The sequence below is a fragment of the Thamnophis sirtalis genome, unplaced genomic scaffold (genome assembly GCF_051295495.1).
Source record: "Thamnophis sirtalis isolate CommonGarterSnake01/CBP01778 unplaced genomic scaffold, rThaSir2_p1.2 scaffold_5, whole genome shotgun sequence".
NCBI classification, from domain to species: Eukaryota; Metazoa; Chordata; class Lepidosauria; order Squamata; family Natricidae; genus Thamnophis; species Thamnophis sirtalis.
The window spans coordinates 58,267,946-58,278,358 of NW_028261385.1; positions in this window are offsets into that span (position 1 = coordinate 58,267,946).

Below are 10,413 nucleotides of genomic sequence, written 5' to 3' on the forward strand. Positions count from 1 at the left end.
AGACTATTGTGTCATTCTTCCCAGTCACCCACCCAGGCCACAGATGGTCTCTGTCTCTGTCTCTCTCTCCCTCCCTCCCTCTCCCTCTCCCTTCCTCCCCCCCTTCCTCCCTCCCAGGCTGTGTCCTGCCCCCAATTCAGCAAAACATCAGCAGCAGAATCCTCATTTATCTCAGAAGCCAAATAGAATATAATGTTCCATATTCCAGTGTATATATGGAATATTCCTTTTTTCACGATTATTCTGCATATAATGAAGAGGACTGTGATCCATAAAAATATTTGTATTGGTATTAAGGTGCCACAGAAATCTGCATAGATCTATCCGAATCTTATTCCACTCAGTATCAGTACCCTAAGTATGAAAAATCAGCTTCCCTCAGTATTGGCTGTCTGCATGTGAACATCACCCCAAGGAACTCCATTCTGGCTGTCCCTGCTTCAAAATGTTATCTGCTGTGGCAGCTCAGTCGCAAACAAGGGTATACTGCATTTTGAATACAGGCAGACATAGTCACAGTTTTACAATATCTAGAAATTGAGGCACTTTTTCAGAGGGGGGGAGGGGCATAATTTTACTGATACAAGGGCTGTGCCATTTGTGCTGTTTTCCAACATTATGGATGAGTGCCAATAGTTAAAGAATTCAAAATAACTATCCACACACAAAAATGGGAATAAAAAGCACTTAAGACTTCTAGAGCCATCACAATTGCCTTATTTACAAGCCTATAGAGAAGCACATTTCCAGTCCCAGGAAAATATTTTCCCAGTCATTGCTGAACTTGCATCTTTCAATTTTATTTAATTGCATTTAAAAATCCCCTCCATTGACCTCATTTGGAGCTCTCCTGCTCTTCCATTGGAGGGCCACAGTCCCTTGAGATAGAACCGGTCAGCACTCCTGGCTTGTCTTTGATACAGCGTGTGTTGCATTGAAACCACCCCTTTCTTCAGCTTCATGATCAGCTTCACTGAGCTGGAACTGGTGGTTAATTATGCAGCTCCTATAAAAGTTTTAACGCTTTTTAAAAAATTCAGCTGACCTGTAATCATATTTTATTGTATTACTGCAATACTTCTTGTGAAAATGAAACTTGGATTATTTTACATTCATTTTTTGTATTCAATTTTTTTTCTTTGTGAGATTGTTAAAGATAAAATTTCCTGTCTGCTTTTCTCCCATTGTCCTCTTCTTCAGCTGATTAGTGTACAGTTCTACAAAAACCCAGTTCTATTCATTAAGATGCAAAAGAATTCTGCATTTAGTTTTAACCCCCGAGGAGTTCAGCAAAATATTTCAGTGATTCTCAAATCTATGCAGAATTACCAATAATTGCCTTTTCAGCTCTAGTCTAGTTAGTGTATGGTTTAACACAGGGGTGTCAAACTCGCAATGACACGTAATGTATCACGACTTTTTCCCCCTTTGCTAAAATGGGGATGGGCATGGCCAGCATGTGACGCATCCAGGCTGCAGGTGGTGAGTTTGACACCCCTGGTTTAACAGGTTTCATGATAGATATTTTTCTGGTCATGAGCTCTGAATCTAAAATTGCAAATCCTATCCAAATACTAAGCTGGGCCAGAGGGAAAAAAATAAGCTGCTATTTATTTTATTTTTTCACCTGCTTAGCAACGTTGACTAACCACCTGCATCTTGTTGGAGGCTGAAGCTTTCTCTGTGGACCTGTGAGCATTCCTGAGGGGGAGAATCTTACTCAGAGCAATAATTAGTGAAGCAGGTTTTTAACTGTAGCAGAACATGCATTATAAGGATAAGCAGCTCCTAGCACTGAGCTAACTACATTCCATGCCCCACGTTGCTGAGAAGAGGCAAGAGGAAATAACCTCACATTAGCCACCTCTTATAGCAGGCAGATAGCCAATATAAGGTTAGCCCCACCTTTGGCATGAAAGGCAGCTGGGTGACTGGGCCAGCCATTCTCTCACAGCCCAACGTACCTCACAGGGTTAATGCTGTGGAGAAAATAGAAGGAATGTGTGTTGGATATGTTCACTATCTTGAGTTATTTATAAAAATAATAAAGGCAAGATTTTTTTAAAAAATTAAATTTACTCTCTATATGTACTTTGATTCACTATATCTATGGCCCATAGATCATGAGGGAACAAAGCGCCGTGGAATTGGAATCTTCAACAGGCATTTCATTTCCTTAACTCTGCCTGTGGCCCCAAATGACACCATTCACAGAAATCTAGAGGTAGGTCTGCTGAGTAGCATGCCTTGAAATCACTGCAGGGCTGATTTGTTCATCCAAAATGGGAGCACTAGTGTCAGGCCTGCGGTCATATTCCTTTTAGGATCTTTGGCCTGCCACACTCACTCTCTTTACTATGCTGTTTCATTAGTGGGGAATTTGGAGGCAGAATAGTAAGGAGTAGAAGCCCAAGGTCATTCTTTGTCTCCGCATCTCTGGACCTGACTGGAAACAGATGGGTGGAAATGCCAGCATGGCAGTAGATATGATGGACTTGGGGTTGTGGGGAAAAGATCATGAACTTTCAACTGGGTGGAAACCCCAGGAAGTCTTCAGATTCGGGTTTCCACAGATGTACCAACATGTCTCTCTTATTAAATTGGAACTTTGATGAAAGCTATGCCTTGAACTCTGATTTAATTCTGGATGATATTTGGAACGCTGACAACTAGAGCATGACAATTATCCCTCGGGAGGGGAAAAGTTATATGTGAGCGATGGTGTTACAGATTGGGCTGGATAAACACACTATGGATAACAGAGTGAATGAGTGGTAGATCTTGCTAGTCCTCCTCTATAACTTGCCTTAGAATAAAGAAGGAGAGAAAGATAATAGTCAGGACTGAACTCCAATGTTCTGGTTCAAACTTAGACTTCCCTTTGGAGAAAGCTAGGCTTATATTGGAGTGGAATGTAGGCTCACAAGTTAGTTTTCCATTGCATTTAATTTCCTCCAGGAAAAAGGAGTAGATATGAACTTGCTACCTGGGCTATATAAGCTTGTTAATTTGGGGTTCTTGTTGCATTTTTTAAATATTCAATATTGTGTTATTGTCTTCTCTTTTTTTCTTTTTTTTGCAAAATTAGAGTGAAAATATTTCTGAAGAATGATAGGAAATGTCCTTTTTATCTCTCCTCCAATTTGTTTTCCCTTCCAGCAAGGTTGCTAGAAGCATCTCTCAACGGGCCTCTTCATTCCTGTCTATTCAGGAATGGATAGGCCAGTTGAATTGAACCAGATAGTATGTCAAGTTTGAAATGTACCAGATAGTATGTCAACCAGGAAACAGAAATTGAGAACACATATAAAAGTTGTCGAACGCCATCTTGTGGTCAGAGAAAAATCCTACAAACCCTACTTAATTCGATTTTAATATCAAACTATAGACACTTGTATTCGGGTCTTTTCCCATGTAAGATTGAGATTGTCTTGGCAACGTTTCGGCGAGGTCTCACTTGCCATCTTCAGGCTGGTGTTTTCTTTTAGCGTGGTCGGAGCTGCTGTCTTTCTATAAATCTTGGTGGAGGTGTGTGGAGTGTTTGCTTTGTTTTAGTAAATGGATTGATTAGTTGTGTGGTTGTATCATGATTGGTACATTGGTGCTGATTGGTGCTAGCTATATGTCCGTTGTTGTTTTGTGTTGTAATGACCTGGGTGGTGGGTGGGGCTCGTTTGTTGACTAGGGCTGGTTTCAAGATGTCTGGTAGGTGGGAGGTATCGTCACGTTTATTCACATTGTGGGGGTGTTTCTCTATTTCGATAATTATTCTCTTGTTGAAGTGTTCAGTTTTGGAGATTAATTTGGTTCCTTCAAAATTAATTTCATGTCCTGTAGCTTTAAGGTACTAGAAAAGGGAGGAAGTTTTTTTTTCTTTTTTTCTTACTGCATTCTGCGTGCATTTATTCTCCTGTTCGTTTGCCCTATGTATGTTGCAGGGCAGATTTTGCATGGTATTTCATAGACTCCTTGGTTTACTAGCTGGATTTTGTCTTTGGGGTTTCTTAAGATGTTGGCTATTTTTTTGGTCAGTGCTGAAGGCTGTCTTGATATAGTGTTTGTGGAAAATTTTGCTGATTTTATCTGTGGTGCCTTTGATGTAAGGGAGGAGGGCGATGTTGTTGTCCTGTTCTGTGTCTCATTTTTGGGGGGGAGTCTCCCTTTGGATTAGATTGGTAATTGTTTTTCTTTGGAATCCGTTGGAAATTAATATGTTTGTGAGAGTGTGTAAAATGGTTGGTGAGACAAGCAGGCAAAAGCCGCCCTATGTCGGACACAGCGGCAGGGCGTTCAGATGCCCCAGCGCTGTGCCCGCCATAGATGCGAGACACAGGGAATAGGTCAGGTGGGGTTTGGGTGAGCTGGCTGGCGAGGGGGATCATGGCCGCTCAGGTGGCCCCTGCCGCCAGCAGCTTAGGTGTCCCGGCTCCGTCCAAGTTGAAGAAAGTGGAGGATTGTTCGGAGGAGGAGGCGCGGCAGCGGTGAAAAGGAGCATCCCTGCCGCTGTGTCCGACAGGTGTCTCACGTCTGTGGTGTACATAGATGCGAGACGCCTCTGTCGGACACAGCAGTGGGGATGCTGCTTCTCGCTGCTGCTGCGCTCCGCCACCTTGCACCCTGCCTCCAACGAACAATCCTCTGCTTTCTTCAGCTCGGACAGAGCCAGGACACCCAAGCTGCTGGCCATGATTCCCCCTTCCCAACCAGCCAGCCCACCCACCCCCTGCCCGACCTACTCCCTGCCTGGCCGGCCGGCACAAGTCCTCACCACTCTCCTCTTCCTCCTCCTCCCGGAGTGGCAGGCTCCGTGGGACAACGGGGTCTCATTCCTCCCCTGGCGTGGTGAGCTCCAGTGGGCTGGACGCGGGTGCGAGGGGCCTGGTCCCACGGTGCCTCCTTGCTCAGTTGCAGCCGGTGAAGAAAGGGGAGAGGAGGAAGAGGAGGAGGAAAGGGAGAGGGGAGCAGGACAGGGTTCCCAGTGGGGGGAGAGGAGAAAGGGAAGGGGAAGCACAGCGGGCAAAAGAAAGAAAACACCAGCCCGCCAGCAGAGGCGGGTAAAAGACCTTCCTCTGCTGGCGGGCTGCCCTTCTCTTCTCAAACAAGGCTGCCCCTCTCTTCAAATTGAGAGAGTTTGTTTGAGTGAAGTGAAGAAACAAACACACACACACACACAAATTACTTACAATAAAAAATTACTTACAAATTACATTAATTTTGAATTCCTCCCCCCTCCCTTTGACCCACATACCTTTTCCAGCTGTTTCACAATCACAGAGGATTTCAACTCTGCTCTTGCCTGCCATGATGAAAATGTAAAAAATGTAAAAAGAAAAAGGCAAGTGCTGCTGAGGTCAGGCTGGGTTAGCTGCTGCTGCCAGAGCCTCCAATGGATGACTCTGCTTAACTGTTTAAAAGAAGCCTCTTAAAAAAGTGCCCTCTACAGGAGGAGGCGAGAGAACCACGTGCCTCATCTACATAAGGAATTTTTCGGCTTTTAACCCTTGCTTAACTCTGCTCAAGTGATCATAAAGATAGACTAAATGAGGCACGTGGTTCTCTCGCCTCTTCCTGCAGAGGGCACTTTTTTAGAGGCTTTTTAAAACAGTTTAGCACTAAGCAGAGTCATCCACTGTGATTCTGGCAGCAACTACCTCAGCCTTTTTTCTTTTATTTTTTTTCTTTTCATGATGACAGTGGTGAGGCCCTGCCTCCCCTGACTACACATCCCTGATACACACACACACACACACACACACACACACACACACACACACACACACACAAACACATGCAATGAACCTCTGCTGATTTAATACCTAGACTTTTGTATTATAGCTTGCATGAGGTTTTCAGCAAAGTTATCAAACTGACATTATTCCTTTAGTTCCAGCACTATCTATACAATATTCAGGAAAATCTTTGTTAATTCTAATTCTATAGAGCAGGTAAAAATTACTTTTGTTGTGCTTTCAGCAAAACATACATTGAAATACAGACATTTAAAGTGTGACAATTTCCCCATATCTCAATTTCTATGATAACTTTTTTTTGTTCTAGAAGCCTTATATATATATTTAACTGCCAAGGTGGCGCAGTGGTTAAATGCAGCACTGCAGGCTACTGCTAGATCAGCAGGTCAGCGGTTCAAATCTCACTGGCTCAGGGTTGACTCAGCCTTCCATCCTTCCGAGGTGGGTAAAATGAGGACCCAGATTGTTGGGGGCAATATGCTGACTCTATGTAAACCGCTTAGAGAGGCCTGAAAGGCCTATGAAGCGGTATATAAGTCTACTGCTATTGCTATTGCTATTGCTATTAACTAACCAAGAGCTACAATTGAACTAAAATTATCAATGTATACAAATTCAGGCTAAAAAAGATCTGAGGTCATATAACAGGAGTTTCTGCCAGTGTCTTTAGATTAAGCACTGGAGAGAAGGGTCCTTGAACTAATATGAATAACTATTAAATATTTAATCCAAACAAAGCAACCATTCTCTACGAACAGAACTTTCATTATTTGTAGTGTAGCTAACTTTGTATTGCTCATCCTACCTTCTTCAGCATTTGCTGAGAAATGCAGGTGATTCTTAAATTCCAAAGCCAGCATTTTTTTTAAACTCCTTGTGCTGTTTTCAAAAGCAGAGGAGGCACCCATTTAAATAAAGGTAGGGCCAAGTGCAGCCAACTATTTTAAATCTTTGAAGAAGAAAAGAATGAAGGAGAACCTGATTCTGTGCATTACCAGGTACAATTTGAAAACTGAACCGAATGTAAAAAATACACTTCCACCTAGGTTGGCCTACATTTCCCATAATTCTTAGCCACCATACAGTATGCTACAGATACTGATAAATTATAATCAATTTGCTACACTTTCACCTGTAAAGGAAAATATTCAGGCTTACTCAATGCAATAAGAATAGGTATAAAGAACAGCATAAATGCACAACAGGGGTGGTTTGAAATCTGGGTTTAATTCTTAAAAGTAAGGTCATTCTCACTAACTTTCTATTTACCTGGAATGCCGCAGGTGATCTGAACTCTGCCAGCCTGGTCCCTGAGCTCTACAAAATTCCATTGTCATTTGCCAGAGTAGCTGCACTGAAAGTGGAAGCATCTTTTAACATGTAGCTAAAAGCTACAAAGGGAAAGGAGAAAGAGGAGGGGTAGTATTCCCTCCCCCCCCCCCCAATTATAATATTCTTTGCAATTGGGCCCCAGTGAGAAGAATAGATTGGGGGAGTAGAAGTTCAAGGATTAAAACATGATCATTTTGATTTGCCTCATTCTGATTTCTGGAAAAGACCAGTGATCCAATAAACAATATTTGTAGCAAAGGGATAAAATGTGGGATCCTTAGTGTCTAGACTTGGTTGTTTTCTTGCAGACATTTCATTATCCAAACTGGGTAACATCTTCAATGCACTGATGGTCTTACCTAAGGTGACCAGACGTCCTGCATTTGGCGGGACAGGGATGCTTCTTCATAATTTTTCTCGTGTCCCGGGCCATTGTCAAAAGATCCCGCTTTAATTTTGGCACCTTCTTTGATCGCTCGCTCCCCCGCCCATCCGCTGCCGCTCGCAACACCGCACAGCACTTTTCAACTCCCGCGCAGCCGCAGTGATTTGTTTTGATGAGCATGGGGCGACTGGACTGACGGTAAGCCCCCGCCACCACTGGACTAACTGCAGCTGCCTCCTCTTCCTCTAACAGCACCGCCGGATTTGCTGCCTGGTGCTGTGGCTGAGGTGAAGCTGGCAACACCCCCCCGTGCTTTTGAGGAGCCTTGAGGCCAAAGGAGCCAGTAGGAAGGCGGCGGAGGGGCAGGAGCAAGAAAAAAGGCCCAATGGCTACTCAAAAGCAGGGTGGAGGAGGAGGGGGCAGGGCAGGGGTAATGTAGTGCCCAGCTCAGGTGCTCCGAGCAGAGGGGGAGCCACCCACTCTGCCAGCGCTGGGCAGCAAAGCTTAACATCACAGCGCTGAGATGTTAAGCTTTGCTGCCCAGCGCTGGCAGAGGGGGCAGCTCCCCCTCTGCTCAGAGCACCTGAACTGGGCACCGCGTTACCCCTGCCCTGCCTACTCAGACCAGCTGAGCCTCCCTGGACGTCGCAGCAGCAGCAGCCCCAAGTGCGCCGATCTCGGCGTTTTTCGCATCGGGGCGTGCTGCAAGAAGGGGGAGTGAGTGAAGACCTTTTCTAGCCGGCGCAAATGGGGCGGGCTGCAAGAGGGAGGGAGTGAGTCTAGATTGCTGCAAAGCAAGTCTTGGGAAGTCCTTTGTGCCGGCTAGAAAAGGTCTTCACTCACTCCCTCTTCTTGCAGCACGCCCCGATGCGAAAAATGCCGAGATAGGCGCACTTGGGGCTGCTGCTACTGCGACGTCCAGGGAGGCTCAGCTGGTCTGAGTAACATGAGGGATCGCCCTCATGTTACTAGTCTTCCCGGATGGACTCTTTTGTTCAGCCTGTAATTAAGGTTCTTTGTTATGTCTTAGTCTCAGAAGATCACCTGGTTAAAAAGAAGGAAGAGGCTCCCCTGGTCCAGGGCCCATCTGCATGTTGGGAGGGAGGGAGAGACACACAGAAAGACAGACAGAGAGACAGAGAGACACACACACAGAGAGTGAGTGATTAAGTGAGTGAGTGAGTGACAGAAGAAGGGAGGGGAGAGAGATTGAGAGATAGGGAGGGAGGGAGAGAGACAGACAGAGACACACACAGAGTGAGTGATTAAGTGAGTGAGTGAGTGAGAGACAGACACACACAGAGACACATACACACAGAGTGACAGAGAGAGAGAGGGAGGGAGGGAGAGAGCTTTCAATTTGTAGGGATGTAACCTGGCTGTTTTTGCCTGCTCTCAAAAAGATGAGCAGGGTTGAACCTGGCTAATAATTGGAGGGGAATCTACCTGGGAATCTCAGTACTGTATATTTAATAGGAAAATATTAAAAATTGTCCAAAAGCAACAATGACAATTTCCAAACTACTGCTAAGAAAATTACAACACATCAATAAAATTATACAAGCTGAGTTTAACTCAAGAGAAACTTTTCTAAAGGTAGACAGTTATATAACAATTCCACAATTCTGAAAGAACAAGCTTGTTCTATATGAAATTTAATGCTACAGCAGAATGAAGTAACAATGAAGATAAGTGCACGACCACAATTGAGCTTAAAATTTATGTTGTTAAGTGAGAAATTTATTGAGTTTTGCCACATTTTACAATTTTTCTTGCCACATTTGTTAAGTGAAAAAAAATTTTTTTTTAAATCCCCCCCCCCCCTTTCCGGTCAAAGGTGTCCCTCTTTACCAATCTGAAAATCTGGTCATCTTAGTCTTACCTAATTGGAGTAATAAAACATCTGCAAGAAAACAACCAAACTCAGATAACACCAAGGACCCCTTAAGACTAGTGATGGATTCCTTACATTGCTTTGCTTCCTGATAATCAGTTCATCTGCATCATTCCTTATAAACCTCCATTCTTTCCAAATTGGCCTTTCAAAGTATAAGACTCCAATTTGTTCTATCAGGAATACTCTCAAAGCCAGCATCTGGGAGAAGGGCAGTGTGCAGGGTCAGAAAGATGGAAACCACATCAGGCCTTTGTGACACAAGCACACACATTGATCTTGCATTGTTTTGCATGCACCCATAAAAGGGGGAAGCTCACAGCACAACAGTGCCACACTACTTAGCCATTTTGACAAAAGCAGCAATCCTGTAACTATCCAGAACCACCGCATCTTTGATTGTATTCTGTTCCAAACAATAAAATTAGAAGCTCCTCAAAAAAAAAGTCAGATATTTAAAAAGTATAACTTAGAAAGTTCCAGCAATAATGTCCATGATTTAATACACGTTGGTGGCTCTTAATGAACACCTTATAGCAACTTGAAGTATGTTTTATAGAGGTACATAAAGTGGGAGTCTTAATCAGTAAAAGCTCATTAAATCTGTTAATTAAGGAAATATTTCTCTGCCAAACTGAGAACACTGGTGCAAGAAGATAGCTAACCTTGAAGCCTGATCTGTCTTGCCTCCTTTTCCAGAGTACAAAGGATGTTTTTGTTCAGAGGGAGGCAGGGCCAGCTTCAATCTGTTATCACCATTTTTAAACAATAAACATAGGGCCCCACATGACTCACATCCTTCTGCCTAGGATTCTGCTAGCCATCAGAATAGACAAGTATCAGCAGAAGCTTTATGGATTGTCTAGCAATGCTTTGCCAGGAATAGTATGTATTATTACACGCACTGATTTCTACACTACCTATTTTTCATAGGGCTCAAGGTTTAGAATCCTATGTAATAAACAGAAGTGTTGTAAGGAGACCATTGGCACCCTGAACGCTCAGAATAAAAACCTGTTTTTAAGGTCCTTTTTAAAAATCGGGTCATCAGG